General features: G+C 38.9%; 1 protein-coding gene and 1 long non-coding RNA gene across 6 annotated transcripts in view; one reads left to right on the top strand and one right to left on the bottom strand.

The window, feature by feature from the left end:
• The window catches only part of ppm1ba (protein phosphatase, Mg2+/Mn2+ dependent, 1Ba), a 21,146-nt gene extending 13,450 nt beyond the window's left edge, over positions 1 to 7,696 (bottom strand). For 3 of the 5 annotated variants that reach the window (XM_015042017.1, XM_015042040.1, XM_015042033.1), the window contains exon 1: positions 7,296 to 7,694. The gene's annotated coding sequence lies outside the window, so the exon portion shown is untranslated. Of the gene's footprint in view, positions 1 to 4,791; positions 4,867 to 7,295 lie in introns of all 5 variants that reach the window. The other 2 variants (XM_015042024.1, XM_015042049.1) reach the window with 2 other exon arrangements.
• LOC106953353 (uncharacterized) overlaps positions 1 to 11,040 on the top strand; it is a 20,343-nt gene extending 9,303 nt beyond the window's left edge. The window contains exons 2-3 of the long non-coding RNA XR_001426187.1: positions 8,440 to 8,443; positions 11,029 to 11,040. This is a non-coding gene — a long non-coding RNA (uncharacterized LOC106953353). The remainder of the gene's footprint in view (positions 1 to 8,439; positions 8,444 to 11,028) is intronic.
• Positions 11,041 to 17,483: the final 6,443 nt, after the last annotated feature.

The raw sequence follows: 17,483 nt of genomic DNA on the forward strand, positions 1-17,483 counted from the left end.
AAATTTATAATTTAATAAACTTTTAAAAAAATTTAAAAATTTTCCTTTCCCCCCCCCCCCCATTGAACAGAATTAGTAATTATATAATCTGCAGCTATGATCCCAGATGATGGCCTAAAACTCTGCACCCTCGTGCAACAAAGCCAAAAATAGCACAACGCACTTCAGTTTATACTTAAAAAGATGGAGGAGCGAGCTTAAAAGCTTCTTTGGCCGGTGGAAACTGGCAACCAAAGGCATTAACAAACTGTCCAAGAGGATGTTGTCTCCAGCAATAACTGCACCTGCATTAGCTAAATGAACAGCAGCATCAGGCTGTTTCATGGCAGACACTAATTCTGCATCAAGCCTGTACTGATTGTTTAGATAATGTGAGAGGAGAGTCTATAACTGTATTGATTGTCACAGTACTTAACTGTGCCTTGGCCATTGAAATTGCCCTTTTAACATGCACGTTGTTTCTGATGACATCAATAAATGCAACTTATAAATACACTGTAGGCATATTTGATGATCTACTCTACTAATGTCAATTGTGTAGATGGAGCTAAAAGGCTAAAGGTCATGTTTTATTGAAGACGGGTAACATCCAACTCATCTCCATTAGGAGGAAAATGTATTACATTATTATTACAGCTCAAATGAAAAAAATAGGTTGCCGTTTTATCAGCATGCTGTGGAAACAACACTGCTGCTTAATCTACAGCAGTGTTGTGCAACAGAGATGCAATAGTTCTGCTGTAAGGACAACAAGATCCACTGGCTGACCTGGATCCACATAGTAAGTCATTTAAACTGCTCTGTACAGTCATCCTCTTAACTTCAACCACAGCACAGCAAACACTTCCCACACAACAAAGTTGAACTAAATTTACACTCCTGTGACTTTAAGAGCAACCGGAAGGTTCGTCAGATGTTTTTGGGTTTACGATCCCAGGCTGTGGCCAGTGACCAGTTCCAAGGTTTAGAAACATTAGCCTTTCAAAAAAACCCTGAAGGTTTCTGTCATTTCCAAAAGGACTGAAGTCCTTTTTATGAGCTGCCAGGAGAGAAGCCAGAGTGACCCGAGCTTTTTCTGGCTCTATGGAGCAAAGTGCAACAAGGCTTGCTCCGTCCCCCACCTATTGCTATCCACAGATCGTTTTCTCTCACATTTAGCCATCTTGAAACATTTCTAGTTGTGAAAAATAACAGTGGCAGAGTGAAAAGCGGTGCAAGCAGTCAGTTTTTTAAAATTCATTATTAACTCTGGAAACCAGTAGTTGTGCGCAGTTTGCCTGTTAAACAATCATCCATGTGTTCTATCCAAGCAGGCAGCCTAACTAGACAATACATCATTCATGTTGTTACTCTGAAAAGAGGAGAATGGCAAAAAGGTGCAACATTCTTACTAATAAGCCGTTTAAACCATTACTGCATTTAGTTGGTGTTTATTCAATATCTTTGCTTTGAGTTCTGTGTAAAAGTCTAAATAACAGTTATTGGACAACATTAGCGTAACTGTAATAACCAATGTGTCGGGTTTGTTGGTAACAAATGGAATTAAACTTTGCAGGATGATAATATTGTCGGTTTGAGACCATTTTGAAGTAATGTAATGGCACAATAAGGCAAGAATACATTCTTAAAGATCGATAAACTTTAAATTCTAACATTTAACACTGGAACTAGAAGGCATTTTAAATATCCAAAATATATAAACAAAATAGCAGGGGGAAAAAAAGTAACAAAATGAATTATGAAGTCTCTGTAAATAAAATTGTCCTTCAAAAAAAAAGGCAAATTGAGCCCAAAACACCAGATTGAAGAATTGTGTCATACAGATTTTGGTAGAAAGAGATAAACAATAAATCACGCAAACAGAAATGATTGAGTTTGATTTAATTTATCATGTGATTAACTGATCTATTGTTTATTGTGACAGGCCTAAGGGGAATTTTTTTTTTCATTTCTTTTAAAAGTATATTGGGTAATTTTATTTCAGTTTTTTTTTTTTTTTTTTTTCTCAAATTCGTGACAATCTCATGGAGGATAGCATCTACTTTTCATCATGAGACAAGTTTTATATGGAAACTCTGCAGGGCAATAAAAGATTTTAAGAAATAAAACTTTAAACCATAAAAGCCAAAGTGCAAAACCGTTTATCTGCAGGGTTTTCTGATTGATTTTACTTTATTATCGAAGACAAGTCATCTGCTAAAAGCAATGCTTACAATCAGGTTTACTGGGAACATGATGAAGCACAACAACCACCATTTCTCAAACAGGAGACTTTGCTCTTCTAATACAAAATATCATATAATCCACAGTAAAACTCTGGAAAGTGAAGACAGTCATGAAACAGAAGAACAGCACCACAACGCTGGAGGAGAGCGTGCATGTGCCTCTACACGTCTTTCACGTTCCTTTATGGGGTGCAGATGTATTTAAGGCTCGTAAAGATAAAAAACCGACCCCGTTTGAATTTAATTATGCCACGAAATTATTTTCGTTCGTTCCGTTTGAAAGGTGGCCAACGGACTGGCTCGGCAGCACCACAACCTCTGTTCTCAGACTTCAGAGGAGCAGGACAGCTTTAACAAGTTAACTCAATTTACCCTTCAGCTGCTGATGGGCTCCACACAGGGCCAGATTATCCTGTCCAACACAGACGTCTGTCTGAGAGCATCGGTAGCAAAAGATCTCCATTAACTTCTATTTTAACTGTTTATCAACAAACTACTGATAGGAAGTAAGTTTAAAAAATAAAAAAAAACACTAGAATTATGAACGCCAAGTTTCCACATTTTGCAACCCTCCTTTAGAGCTACCAAGTTAAAAAGTTATTTCTCTAGTCTGGTTTTATTCTTCAGTTCTAATCCCTATGCAGTGTAATCTGGGCCACACAGTGCATAGTTTTGTTACATGAATGTCCCTTAATGTTTATTATAAGTGGAAATAAAAATCTAAATACCAGCATTGTGCAAAATATAGATATCATTCATGATATCTAAATAGAAATGAGTCCAGGAACATATTTATAGCCCCCAGGATACAATATAAAAACCACTCACTTTCCAGATTGTTGCCCCACAGCTGTGGAGGAAGCTTCTTCAGTTCCCATGTTGTCTTGAGAGTCACAACTTATTTAGAAATGAACTGAAGACATTTTAATTTAAGTGTGCCATTCCTTAAGATTTTAAATATGACTTTATTTGTATATAATTATGATTTCTGCCTTTTCGGTCATGTTTCTATTTTTAAGCTCCGTCTTTGTGAATTATTGCTGACAGTTGCTATATTAATAATGTTTATTAAATACTTCTAAAAGTCTCAGTCAGAATCAAGCCAGTCTTTTTCCTAGAGCCTCTTTTATACAGACAGAAAAGAAGCTCCTTCTTAGCACCTAGTCTACATGTTTAGTGGTTCACACATATAATCAAACATTTCAAAAGTGACAATCTACAGTAGCTCTCTGTGACTTCTCACTATTACTAGACTTTGGTAATCTAATGGCATAATCCAAGATTTTGTAGATGTGCAAATTTTCATAAAGAGGTAAAGGTAATTTTATTTATATAGCACATTATTTAAAGAGCTTCATATCTTTATAAAACCTTGCATGCCACTCTGCTGTATTTTATCCAATGATCTAAAGAATGAAGCTGTGGTCTTTCTTACAGCCAATGAAATATGTTAAACTGACTGGTAAAGATACTGAAATTAAAATATTCAAGTCCTGCAACAGTAAAAGATATCCAATTATCATCCAATTAGCTGGTGCCCATCTCTGGACGGGTTGCCAGTCCATCAAAGGGTAGCATAGAGACACATACAAGTATATACTAATACCTTAAGAGCAATTTAGAGATGCTTATCCCATCCAACAATATTTCAAAATTGGAGTTCCCAGTAAGCACCCATAGGGAGAATGTGAAACAACTGAATCAATGAGTTTCTTGCTGTCAGGAAACAGTACCAAGAACTGGGCTACCATGCAGCCCTCATATGCATTTTATTTCACCAAATTCAGCACTTCAACGTCCATCTCAACACCGATTGTGATCTGTGTATTCAGCTTCGCTAAATAAAACGCTTGGAGAAACTAAGGGTCGCAGTGGAAAAAGCCAGTCGTGTTTACTATAATAATAAAAAATGTCTGATTTTACAAAACCTGAAAAATATTCTTGGGTGACTTATTATTCTGTTAGTGATTGAATGGTAAAACTTTTCAGAACACTTCCAATGAGAAAAATGTCAAGTGTGTGAATCAATATTACAGTTATGGTGTTATTAATATATAATCAGCCCAGTGTTTCTTAGCCGACTTCTTTATGGAGTTGAAACAAAGTCAATATAGCCAATACAGCCAATTGTGAAATAATCCATTTCTAGATACACACTTATATTGCATTTGAGACAAGAGCTTATCTTTCTGCTGATTAGGCATCCATTATATACATCCGCTTCCCATACAGTGAGAAACTAAAATGTTTCTGGACTAGCTGGTTTAGCAGGACAACTGCAGTGATACTACAGATTACAATTGTGGTTTGTTTTTGTTGTTTAAAATAAAAAATGTAGAGGTGAAAACTCTTCGATGATCATCACGCAAGTCATTCCAAAAATTGTCAATTTCCAGGAACGAAAGCTCCACATCATTATAGTGGCGTCTGAGGTTATGGAGTTGTTACTGGACCAGACAGGAGTCTATCGGACCGTAGCTGAAGAGCAGGGAAGTAAATGTGTCTTGATATAGTAGACTGTAAGTGGTTTCTTGGCAGTAAAGAGGGCATCTGTGCTTGTATGTACCTGCTCTTTCTCGATCCACAAGCTGCCCAGCTCCAAATTTATCTTCCAGGCGTCAAAAGTTAAGATCTGATGAGACTGAGGGAAAAGAGGGCACACCACATGACAAATGGTTTTAGGAGTTAACTAAATTCCTGTGGGATAAAACGTACTAATAGATGAAAAGTACTTATACAATAACCAAACTCAAATTGTAAGCAGTGTTATTAGAACATGTATATAATGTAATCCATCTCTCCCTCTCGATGGGAAAACCCTCGAGCTATTTCGAGGATTCCAGTCAACAGAACACCTTAATGTGGAGCCGCATGTGATGCAATTCAGATGACAGGCGTAGCCAAGCATAGATAGATAAATATCTCTGGAAGAGGCACAGGCCTGTTATCTGTATGACGGTATGGGAAGGTTTTAAAAAGTTAGCATTATAAAACCACAGCATCTGCGCATGTCCGTCGGGCGTCAGCTGACTGAAAAAAAAAAAAAAAGTAGTATACCTTTTCCTCGCTTACAAGACAAATTTGGTTGGTAGAAAATATTTCTGGTCGTTAAAAACCTGTACAGTCTTGATGCTCAAAGTAAAGGAGTGCCGCTACTCAATCTTATTGAACCAACATGGCTTTAAAGCTAAACTTTGCAAGTTACGGTCAGCGTGTTTGTTAAGCAATCATTTGGAGATTTGCTAGAAATGCTGATAGCCTAATTAACCAGCTTGTTGTATTTTCGTTATTCTAAATAAAACAAAAAGGATTCATATTTTGTGCAATAAGAACGACTATTTTGTTCCCTAGCAAAGGCACAATGTCAACCAAACCATGCCAGCGATTCAGACAATTGCATAAAGAAACAATAAAATGAACCCAAAACATATATAAACACAAGTTAGTTAATGTGTTGGTGTTGTTGCATTTTCACAAAACAGGACATTTATGATACAATCAGGTTTTTTGCAGATTATGCTACGAGCTACAATTTCTGCACAAAAATCAGCTTATTTGCAAATTGGGTTGCAATTTTAAGAAGATCTATTTATAATGTAAGCATACCCAGAACATCATCATTATTATTACTATTGTTATTATTATTGTTGTTGTTGACATTACCAGGGTTCAATGCTTGGGCAGACAAAACTGTTTTGATTTACTTGACTGTGCACATGTCATTTTAAATATCCAAACATCGATAAGCAACTATATTCTAATATTAACTGCTCTAACGTGTGTGAAGATGCTTAATTAGTCCAGCCAAGATCCACTTTCCAACAAAACTGCAAATAATGTAGCTGAATATTAGAATTCATGTATACATTTACAGTGACAAAGAATCCAAAATAGTCCCTTTACTTTTTAACAGTCTCAATCTTTACTTCACACATTGTATAACAATTACTTAGGACTTTTTAACTGAATTACTGATCATAAAAAGTCAATTAAATAGCACTCATTCTAAAGACTACCGTAAGATAAATAGACACATTAATCAGTTTTATCTCTATCAAATTAAGACTTAATATTATTTTGACTTTGCGTCATAGGTTCCAAAGTAAATGGAGCGGTATAGCACTAGCAGGCCAGAAATTTGCCATTTTTTCTTTTCTTTATTTTTTTTAAGTAGCCTGCTCAATTTTTAACTCACACAGCTGATCTTTTCAAAAAATGTTGCCAATATAACTATTCTGAGGTGATTCCCAACATAATCAAGCATGGATAAATAAATCTTCTAAACAAGCCAATAGGCTCAAAACAGCTGGATGCCAAAACTGCCTGGCTGGTCCAGGATTGTACATAGGGTTGCAAACACAAACATGCCACTAATGATGCCTCCATTTCTGGGACACATCCTCATTAAAAAAAACAAAAACAATGCAACATGCCAATAAATCAAATGCATGTACTAGAAAAGTCCCATTCAATTATAGGAATGGACATATGAATACTTAATTAAACAATGGAGTGATTATATACACTCCTGTGGTAAAAACTACAGTCTTTTATACTTTAATGTTGAACTATAGGTCAAAACAAAACTAACAGGAATATATATTAGTAACTAGCTCAATGAAGGACACCTGTTGCAAACACTAAGCCTAATGTTAGACATTAAAATACGTATTAAAATTAAACAACTTTATTTACCTTTTTATGGGAAGGAATATAACAATTATCAACCCTACCAAAAATATTTACCAATAGTTGCCCCCATGTGCAATAAGAACGCCAGCAGCTCATAATTGGTGCTGATGAATGTTATGAAAACAGCTTTTGAGCCTCAAACCAAACCAACAGGGAACTGAGCAAGTACTTTTTAAAAGACACACAAATACACATCTTTAGTAGTTCTACACAGCGTTGTTTATAAAGTGCCTGCTTCACTAAATCTTAGGCCACTTGCATTAAAGGATAACCAGCTAGCGAACTTCACAGCTGTCAAAAGTGTCTTATGTTACATGTTAGCTGGTGATTAGCCAAGTGCCATAACATTGTTGGGTGTCGGAACGAGGCGATACTTACGTTGTAGGAAAGGCACCGTTTCAGTCTGTCCACCTTCGGGTGCCTACGGCAGATGTGAGAAAGCCCACAGGCTTGCTGGTGATGACTTAACCCTCGGTGCTGTTAGCCACTTTCGGTTTTTGGCCCCTGCTCGAAGGCTAGCCAGCATTTCACACGAAGAATTCTCCCTTTAGCATGTCCCTGCATCGAAATAAGGCCTTTATATACATGTTTCCTGTCGTAAACACAAAGAGGGCGAATTGTTAACGCTGTCCGAGATTGACGGCTAAGCGAAAGAGCGGCTCTACTTGAGAGAATACATTTATGATTTAAAAGTCAAGCTAATTTGAGGCTAAAGCTAAATGTACGAGGCAAATGACGTTCCTTTTCAGCTCCCACTTTAGAGGCGGGAGAGTCATTCTAGGCTCTGTTTTGATTGGACAACGGTTGTTAAAAGTCAAGACACCATTGGTCGAAAACTGTGTCAATCAGAATTTATATGCGGCATGGTGTGAATTGTACTAATGTGGATGTTTGTGTTAGGCGGGTGCAGTAGGTAAGTGTGTATGCGATTTTACTTTTCCACGGTTACTGGTACAAGCACGCAGGTTTAGGATGCCAGCCAATATATTTATATATCGTTTTTTTGCTAGCAGGTTTCCTGACATGGCTTACCAACAAAAGCGCAGGGATAATTAATCAAGTACAGCAATGAATGACTTCACCCTTACACTAATCCCACTTTTAAGTGTCTTGGAGCAGTTTTCATAAAATGAAATCTCTGCTTCACTGTTTATTCAGGGATGAGAGACCGCATAAATTATCCTATTTGTACTAAGTGAACTGTTGAAAGAAACCGAAAAACCAACAAATTAATGAATTAGACAAATGTACGGCTTATAAAATCCAAGACAAATCAAGAGTGGTGGAAAGCAAGGAGAAAAATTTGATAATTTATCCCCATACGCTTAAAGTACAACATACAAAATCTACTAGGTTACATTCACAGATATAATTTGTAACACTGAATTTTCTTAAATGATTTATTGATCCTAAACTAAATACATAGGAAAGCCTTCATCACATGCCATCAGTTGCAGCTTTTAATATGGTAGATTTGACTCACTGTCCCAGCCATCATGGCCCTTTGGCCCCCAAAAATTAGTTAAGTCAGTTACACTATAAAGGTACGGAAGCTGACAAAGGGATATTCTTTGATCTTCTTACGGAAAATTAGCTCCCCACGACCATCTTTAGTTCAAAATCTTATTGTGATCAAATTTATCTGGAGTTTTCTATAGGCTACCATTCTAGATTTACAAAACTCATATCCTATTTATGGAAGCACAAAAAAAGCAACCATCTCCCTCCTAAATGCACATCTTTGGACTTTGAACCTGGAAAGAACCCACTGGTATGCATGGGGAGAAGATGTTATCAGAAACCCACACAAGCATGAGGCAGGCAGAATCATGTGAAAAGTAGTTGTAGATGTGGTTTGAGTTGGAAAAAAAAAACTGCAAGAAACATAGTGAACAAAGGATCGTATCCAAACAAAAAGAAAGAAACATACAAGGCAGCAACAAGAACTATGGCAGGGAAACTTTATAGCGGAGGATGTGAACTGACAACATATCCAATGGATCTGGAACAGGTGAGTGTGATTAAATAAGCTTGAATTTAGACAGTGGTTGAAAATGTCTAGAAACGACACATGCATTGTGTAAACTAGGCAAAGAAACACACTCGAGAACTAAAAATGCAGGATAATCACTGGCGAACAAACAAGCATAAAACATTCATTTATAAGACATGAGTGAATAGAAGAATGTAGTTCTAAAGTGGCAGAAAGTCAAATAAGCGTCCAATAACGTCAGAGGCATACTTGGGTTGAAGTTTTTATTATCAATTGTCCCTCAAAATAAGCTTATAATTGCAGAAGAGAAGTGCAGCTGCTTCAGTGCTTCCTCTCTTGCACGCTGATGCTATTGTATTCCCCATGCACGTTTATGTTCCTACTGTGAATAATGTTTACCGTTTCTGCCACGGGCGCTTCTATTTCGCCGCACGTAAATAAAGTGAAACACGTACTAGCTGTTTTCAAGCCCCGAATTAAAACAGCTTTTATCAACGTTTCTTTCTCCGTCTGAGGAAACGCTGAATCGAGTGCGGCTCTTTTTAAGCGCGTTGCACGCGAAGGCGAACAAAGTGGCCGTGGCCTTTGCTGTGATTTCGCGTCTTGTATGAAATCACCCTGCGCCTGATTTCCTCCGCGGAGCTCTGGCAAACACGCCTCGCCTTGCTCTCCGCTCTTCAAACACAAGAGCACTTGAAAAGCTGATTTCCTGCTCCTCAGAGGGAGCAGGTTTCTTTTGTCGACTGAGGAGCCGGGTCAAAACAATAATTGTTGGCAAATTATGCCGGGAAATATACGACGCTCATTTGATTTGCATGTCATTTTGCGCGGGTCCGCTCCTCGGGCCTTCTTGGCTGTTCGCGGCGCTGCATTAGAGCTTTATCAAATGTTTATGAGGGCAAATCAATTTCATTTCCTGGGTGTAGCAGAGTGTATGTTTGTGTGTGTGTGTAAGAGAGAGAGAGAGAAAAATGGATAGCACACTGCAACCCTGCATTACTGCATGTTATGTGAAGGGCCAGGCTTCTCCCCCTGCCTAATGGGATTAAAGACATTAACAAACTGTTTAAAAAAGGAGGGGGGACTTCTGTTTTTTGCCCCCCCCCCCCCCCCCCATCTCTCCATCTTTGTCTTCCACGGTGTCCACTGTTTTCACTCCTTCCCTCCGTCTCTGATCCCTAATCAGCGAGACGGCCCAAGAAAGTGCCTTGGGGCTGAATATAAATGAGCGCAGCTGCCCAGTATGGATTACTGGGCACTCTCCATGAGCAAATTCATACAAACGCAGGCTTGCTCAGAGAAAACAGTACGTGTAAACACAGAAGGCTACGCGTCGACATATGTCAGTGCACGCCCAGCGATTGCTGACACATGTATTTTCCTAGCATATGCCATTCCACAAATTTATTGCACACACACACACACACATGTACACTGAGGCCGAGAGACAAATGCTCAGACTGTAGGGTCCAGTAGCAGACATATGCTGCGGCACACCCACTAATTTATTTATTTTTTTATTGTGGAACAGGAACATGTGTGCGAATGGCCTGTATATTGGTATCAGAGGGGTGTGTGCTCCAGACATGTCATCTGTCAATGAGAAATCGCGTTATGGAGCCAGCTCAGCTAAACAGATTGATCGAGCGTAATGATGAAAAGGTCTATGTTGGTTTATTATTATTAAGTTTATTTGATAGGGACAGACACACGTCGACATGGACAAACTGAGCAGAACAGCAGTCCCATGTTTGCGTCATAGTGCAATAGCAACAGCTAATTCGCAGCACTTGTCCCTAGATGGACTTTTACACAGTACCTCTTAAAATTGAAGCGATAATCGTCTAAAATAGCACAACATAATGTTGACAACATCTACAAACAAACAGTGAATCATAAAACATCAAAAATGGATACAGTTCTGTTTTTGACATAACCAGAGTTTTGTTGTTTTTTTGTTTTTTTTTTTGCATACTAAAACTGGTTACAGACTTTAAATCAACAGGAAGTGAGCTCAAACTGCAGATCCTCTCATGGACAAGAGCACTTTGAGCAAAAGTGGTTCTTTGAAAGGGATCCTTACAATTTCCATCTAGTAGATCCGCTCTTGCCCTGCAGTCTCTGTATGCAAACCCTTAATGGTGTAGGTGCAAGTCTACCTAAACACTTAAAAATCTATTTTTATAGATTACAATTTATAAAATTGGGAAAGTCCAAAGTGTCAAATATAGCCAAAATGTGACAACAATGGAATCTGATTGGCTTTTGATATAAAACCTTTAAAACCTGATTATAGAGACTTCCTAATAGTTTGAGTATAGTTTGACCTACTGTCTGAGACCAGACAGTAGCTTCATAGGAAAAATGAGAGGATCATTGAATTCAAAAACATCTCTGCACAGTGAAGTGTTAAACAATTTCTAATAATGTTTATTAGACAGTTTATATTTGATCTTATAGTTTTGCTGATTTTATCAACATGGCTCCTAAAAATGCCCAATTGGGTCCCCATTGATCTGGATATCCAAGGACTGTAATGTAGTTTTCTTTATTGAAGAGCAAATGCACTTTGTTAGCAACGATGATAATCTCTTTATTGACAGAGTAGTTTGACCTGAATGCCCAAAGTTGCTTAACAAAAAGCATTCATAACTCAACTAATTTGCCGTTTAGTTAAACTCCACCGTAAACCTGAATGTCATTTCACCCGTTGCATCACAAAACTTACCCCTTAACTTAGCTAAAGGTCTTCTGATATGCTTACTGTGGCTATTAATTAGCATCGATCCAAATAGCAATATAGCCATGGTCAAACAATTTTCTTTTTAAAGTATTTTGACACCTCATCAAGGATTTGAATGTTCATTTTAATGCATACCAATGCTTTTTGTTTGTTTGTCTGAGATCACTGTTTAAAATATTGTGTTTAAATTCAATTTCTCCATTTAGACATACTGATTACAAACAATTTTGTCATACTGATGTAGACTTACTATGTTTTAAGTCAACTATTTGGGAACAACTATTTATCACCCAACATATTTGATAGTATAGTGGCAATACTTAATCATAAAACTAAATGAGTAGTATACGTTAGGCAGGATATTTCTATTTTGATAACTGTTAACATGAAACATACAGGCATGTTTTGTCACCTATGTTTATGTGCTGTTTAATATTAATCAATCCCGGCGGATTTAGATTTAATATTGCATGGTCTTACATGCTGTACATGTAAGCACAATGTAACAGCAGAATCAGGTATTTAGATGATTTAGCTTTGGTGATGTCCTTGAAATGAAATCAGACTTGCATGGCGCTTTGCTAGGACTCTTGAAGATGTTTCACATGAAATATGTCATTTCCATTCACATGCAGACATGCCAGATGATGACAAACTGCTTGACTGACCAACACCAGGCTAAGTGGGTGTCTTACTCAAGGACACAACGACAGAGGAGGGCAGAGTGGGAATCGAGCCAGCGACCCGCCGATTGCAGGGTGAACTTCTGTCGCCACTGTCTACCTTGATTGACACGCGTTCTTGAGTATGGAACGCCACCTTCCCATCACCCTAATCTTTCATTTTCTCCACAGATTTTCTGTCAGATTCAAGACAGGACTCTGGCTGGTCGACTCCAAAAGGTTAATATATTCATACCCTTGAAGCTTTTCAAGGGTATGAATAGTTTGGGTCTTAACTGAATGGTTAATCACTGAAAACAGATGTTGCAGATGTTGTCTGTCGAATATTTAACCACTAACCAAATATAGTACCATATTTGGTCCTATAAATAGGACTGGGGTAGAAACAACCCTAGAAAGTGAGGTTAAAGTTGATATTGATAATAGGAGGAAAAACAAGCTAAAAATTCACTCCCTAATTAATATTTATGCTTCCAGTCCAGAATTTAACCAGTTTTCTTTAGCTGTTTTGGATGAATCAAACAGGAAACTTTCATGGATGGACTATTTATATAACTTACTCCTCCTTGATCTTACAGTTTGCCCCAGCTCTGTAAGGGGACCTTCTGTAATGGGTCAGAAATTAGCTGGATGTTGTGGCAGTATCACACCTCCATCTAGCGGTAGAGGGAAGTACTGCTAACAAATGTGTACAGCACAAGAAGTACGTTTCTGCTCGGAATATCTAATGAATTGCTGAGTTATTTGTTATTTGTTTTTTGTTAATATCTGTTGCATTAAGTTATGTTAAAGGTTCAGGTTCTTATAATTCCTGCAGACACTGCGTGACAGGTATAGTAAGCTTCCTATTTGTTCTCCACATAACAACCAAATATGGTTTAATAGGGTTTAGTAGATGAAATTGCTGGAATGTAATAGCATATTGATTATATTGAAATTATGTTATGTAAAGTATTTATTTCACTTTTAATATGGAGGAGCTCAGGCTTATTTGACTTAAAAAAAAAAGGACAGATATGCTGAGAATTGGTAATTATGATCAGAATTACCAAGAGGTGGTCTAGTTCTAGCAGAATATCCTTCTTTAATATTGCCATAACATTTATCTAAGATGTACTGGAAAAACCAGGCAGAAACTTGTTTTAACTGCAGTGATTAACATCTCCAAGGATGAACATAGGGGAATCTGGCTTACTCTGAAGATGATGGTGGACACAGTCCAAGATTTGAGTTGCTGCTCTTGTTGCATTAGCACTGGGCGATACATAAATTACGCACACAGAGATGTTGGTAAACTCTCTTGGGAGGCTGCATGGTCACAGAGTGACACATGGCAGCTCCGAGTCGGGGTGACGTACTCTGTCTCTGACAGCGATGTTTAGGCATAAGTTGATGTGGATGTGAGAAGGTGGATTCACTGAAACCACTGCAGCAGTGAGGGAGGAAAAGGCAGGAAAAAATTGAAGGGAACCAATGAGAGAGGATAGTAATTTACCGTTTGTCTCCACTGAGAAAATCATCGAGTTGGGTGGGAAACGGCTCACACACCACTTAAAAAGCGGCATTTGTCAGCACACACACAGGATGCTGCGTTCAGGAACGCAGCATCAGGCGGTGAACATTGAACAAATAGGTCCGGTGGCTAACAAACAGAAGTCAGGGTAAAAGAATCTAGAAGCTGAAACAATTGAAACAGAGAGCTGAATGAAAGCTAGAAAACAATAATTCAACAGAACATGACTGAACAGTAAAGTGCAGAGAATGCAAAACACACACAGAATCACAAAAATAACACAGGTTGGATTGTTAAGTTAAGGTGACAAACCAAATTCAAAGTCCTCCAGACCTTGACAAGTGTGTCTTGTTGTGTAGCTCTTTTAGTTTCATCACCATTACATCTGTTTTTCTCCAGACAGATGGTAGCCTTTCTTCAGCCAGCTTATTGGCAGTGCACAGGTGCCGATGTTGGGGTCAGCGGTTTTATTCGCTGCTTTTAACAACCAAAGAAAACTCTTGCACTTTGTCTGGCACTTCATTAAATTGATTTGAAACCATGGGAACTTTGTGATATTTAGCAGTTAACTACCTGTATACTGTTTTAAAACCCTGATAAACATCAGTACAGCAAATCGACTCATAGCTAATGTCAATAGAATCTATCTTTTTGCCTCCCTCGCCAAAACAATCATCTTAAAGAGGAAATGTATATGCAAACACAGGTTTGCGAAAAAAGACACCAAACATCAAGTGAATAATTCTGATTTTCACTACAGATGCTCTCCACATCTGTCAAAGAGACAAACTAAATGATTCAAACGGACTTTTCACTGATTTATTTTTCTATAAAGCTGTAAAATATTGAGGTAAATTCAGAAAAATGCAAAGACTACTCAGAGTGGGGTTGTGACTGTAACTTGGGCTCGTCACAGCACCTACAGTGACAAGGTTAACCTGAATGGTTACTGGGATGGCAATAAATGAATCGATTTACGCTGCGAGTCGAATGCCAAGGTGACCCAGGCAACTCTGGGTGTACATGCAATCTTTGTTTTCTCTCCACGATCTCTTTCTGGCTGATATTGGGAGAAGAGTTCAGCTGGAAGAAATCATTTAACAAAGCAAGGCCTATCTTCTCCCTGAGCAGGCACAGGAAAGGCCATCACTTTCCTCCTGTGCATCCACTGTACTTTGTCCTCCGTCCTCGTCGTGTTAGTCTTCCCTCCGTGTGCACTTCCTCTCGTTGTGCTGCGTCAGCCGCACCTTAGGGAACAGGTCAAGGTGGGTTTGTTTCAGCTTCATGGAAAGCTGATCTTGCGATAGAAACCGCAAAGACGGGAGAGGAATGTGGATCGTAGGATGCAGGAATTAGGCGAGTTCACTGAGATGAAGCTAGGTCTTTACAGTGTCTTACTAAAATAATCACATCCCTTTTAGTCTTTCTTTATGTTTGTCAGTAACAGCCATTATCCTAGGGGTGCTTGGGTTGTTTATTTCTTTTTTTTTTTTTTCTTTTTTGCTCGACCGAGATCTCCTATTGGTTCACTGTGCTGTTAATTCGGACTTTTCTTTAGTATTTCCCCGTGATTATTATTTATTTTCTTCTCACTTCCTTCATGTTTATTCGTCTCGTTCCCTCAGCCGGCCTGTTTGCTTCCTTCTCTTTCTTCGCACCTGCAACCAGTTCCAATCAGCCATGTGTTTCTTATCCAGTATTCAAGACTCCTAGTATTTAAAGGTTCACAGGTTTAGGTTTGTGTTTTTTGTGCCCACTAAACCATAGAACATATAAAACAATTACGGTAAAGGAAAACACTGGATGTTTAGATTGTTTCCATGCTAAATCTATCAATAGACAGACTCATTTTTACTTTGGGCCATGTCAAGACCACAAATGTCCTTAAGGACCGGTTCTATATTTATAAAACTAACTAATTAACAATCTGATTTAATATTAATAAATAGTTGCCTCTGCATTCTTTGGATCCGTCTTTTCATGATGTTTTTGGCAGCATATAGATATTAAAAAACACAACTTTATATTGAAGGTTCTATTCATGTGGCTTTCTAGAGTCTGTAGGGCCACATAAATACTTATGGTGGCCCGGATTTGGCCCCCCAGCCTTGAGTTTGACACATAAAATCTATATTATCACTTCAGTGATGTAATTCTAACTTAATAGTGACGCAAGTTAGCTTTTGGAATCCAAATCAGAAAACCTTCGATCCATTTCAGTGTGTGTGTGTGTGCGCGTGTGTGTGTGTGTGTGTGTGTGTGTGTTTTGTGGTGTCAGCCAAATGCAGTGTGATCTAACAGCAGCTGACAGGCAGGTTCGAGGCCTCTCTCCAGGGTCCTGTGTGTGTGTTTGTGTATGTGTCTGTGCCCTGCTCTGGTGGTGTGTGCTAACTGGAAGCTCTGCGGGACTTGCAGCAGGTCCTCTGCGGTTGCACATGTGCACACAAACACACACGCACACACACACCGAATCAGCTCAACAGTGGGGCGATCCGTTAGCCTTTCTACATTTAACATGAGTCCAGTCTGCAGCCTCTTACTTATTCATTCGTCTCCACGTCCTCCTCAGCCGCTTCTCGCCTGCACTAACCTGTAACGACAGCTGCGCTATGGCCAACGGAGACCTGTCCGACTCCTCCGTCTCGCCCGACGTCAGAAGAAAATGCCACCGAAGAGCTGTGCCTGCATCTTTTTTTTTTTTATTATTATTTTTCTTAGATGAAGAAGAGAAAAAAGTGTGCAGGATCAATAGAAGTGTACAACAGAAGGGCATGATGCGTGTAAAGGGGAAGTCAATGACGTGCCCACTGGTGTGTGAGCATGTTATTCACCTGGACAGGATGGGGACCAAAAGAAAAAGACGGATCCCTTCGATTCTCAGGAGAAATTCTGAGAATAAACAAAGACTGTTCAGAATACAGAATCCAGCTCAAAGAGTGAATCTACACTTCAACATGCAAACACAATGCAAGGCAGCAGATTTTTGAATAGTTTTAAAGTTTGGCATGTCGTTGTCAAACAAGAACAAGGACTAACTTTATTTTTTATCAGGAGAAAGTCTCTCTCCTTGTCCACATATTATCACATCTGAGGTTGCCGTCTTTCTGTTTTAGCAGGTTTAATGTCTCTCAATCTTGTGCATCTAACCAGCATCCAGCATATGATACTGAGACAGTGTGACAGCCACTTTCATCCCCTCTCAACATACAACCCTTCCCCCCCACTCTACCCCTTGCAGATGATAGATGACATGTTTGCTGCCCTGTGACAGACCTGCAACATTCACCTGCAGCCAACATGCCCAAAAATGGAGAGGTTGGATGAGCCGTGAGGCAGCTTGGGTCAGAGGTTCTTGAGGCCGGACATGAGACAGATACAGAGATAGACAAGGCACCGAAGGGTGAGCAGACGGACGAACGGTAGGATGGATGCATCGATACTGAGACGAGAAAAAATTAAATTACATATTTTCCAAAAAGAAGTGGTGCAGGCAACCCCAAAAACTAAGCTTTCCTCACTTTGCTTAACTCTAGCAGTCATTGAGCGAGAGGCAGGGTACTTTCTGGACATCCATCACAGGCCAACACAGAGAAAACTCTACAAATACACACTCACACCTGTAGACAATGTAGAG

This window comes from Poecilia latipinna, unplaced genomic scaffold (assembly GCF_001443285.1).
Source record: "Poecilia latipinna isolate Pla-1442-1.1 unplaced genomic scaffold, P_latipinna-1.0 Scaffold33, whole genome shotgun sequence".
Taxonomy (NCBI): Eukaryota; Metazoa; Chordata; class Actinopteri; order Cyprinodontiformes; family Poeciliidae; genus Poecilia; species Poecilia latipinna.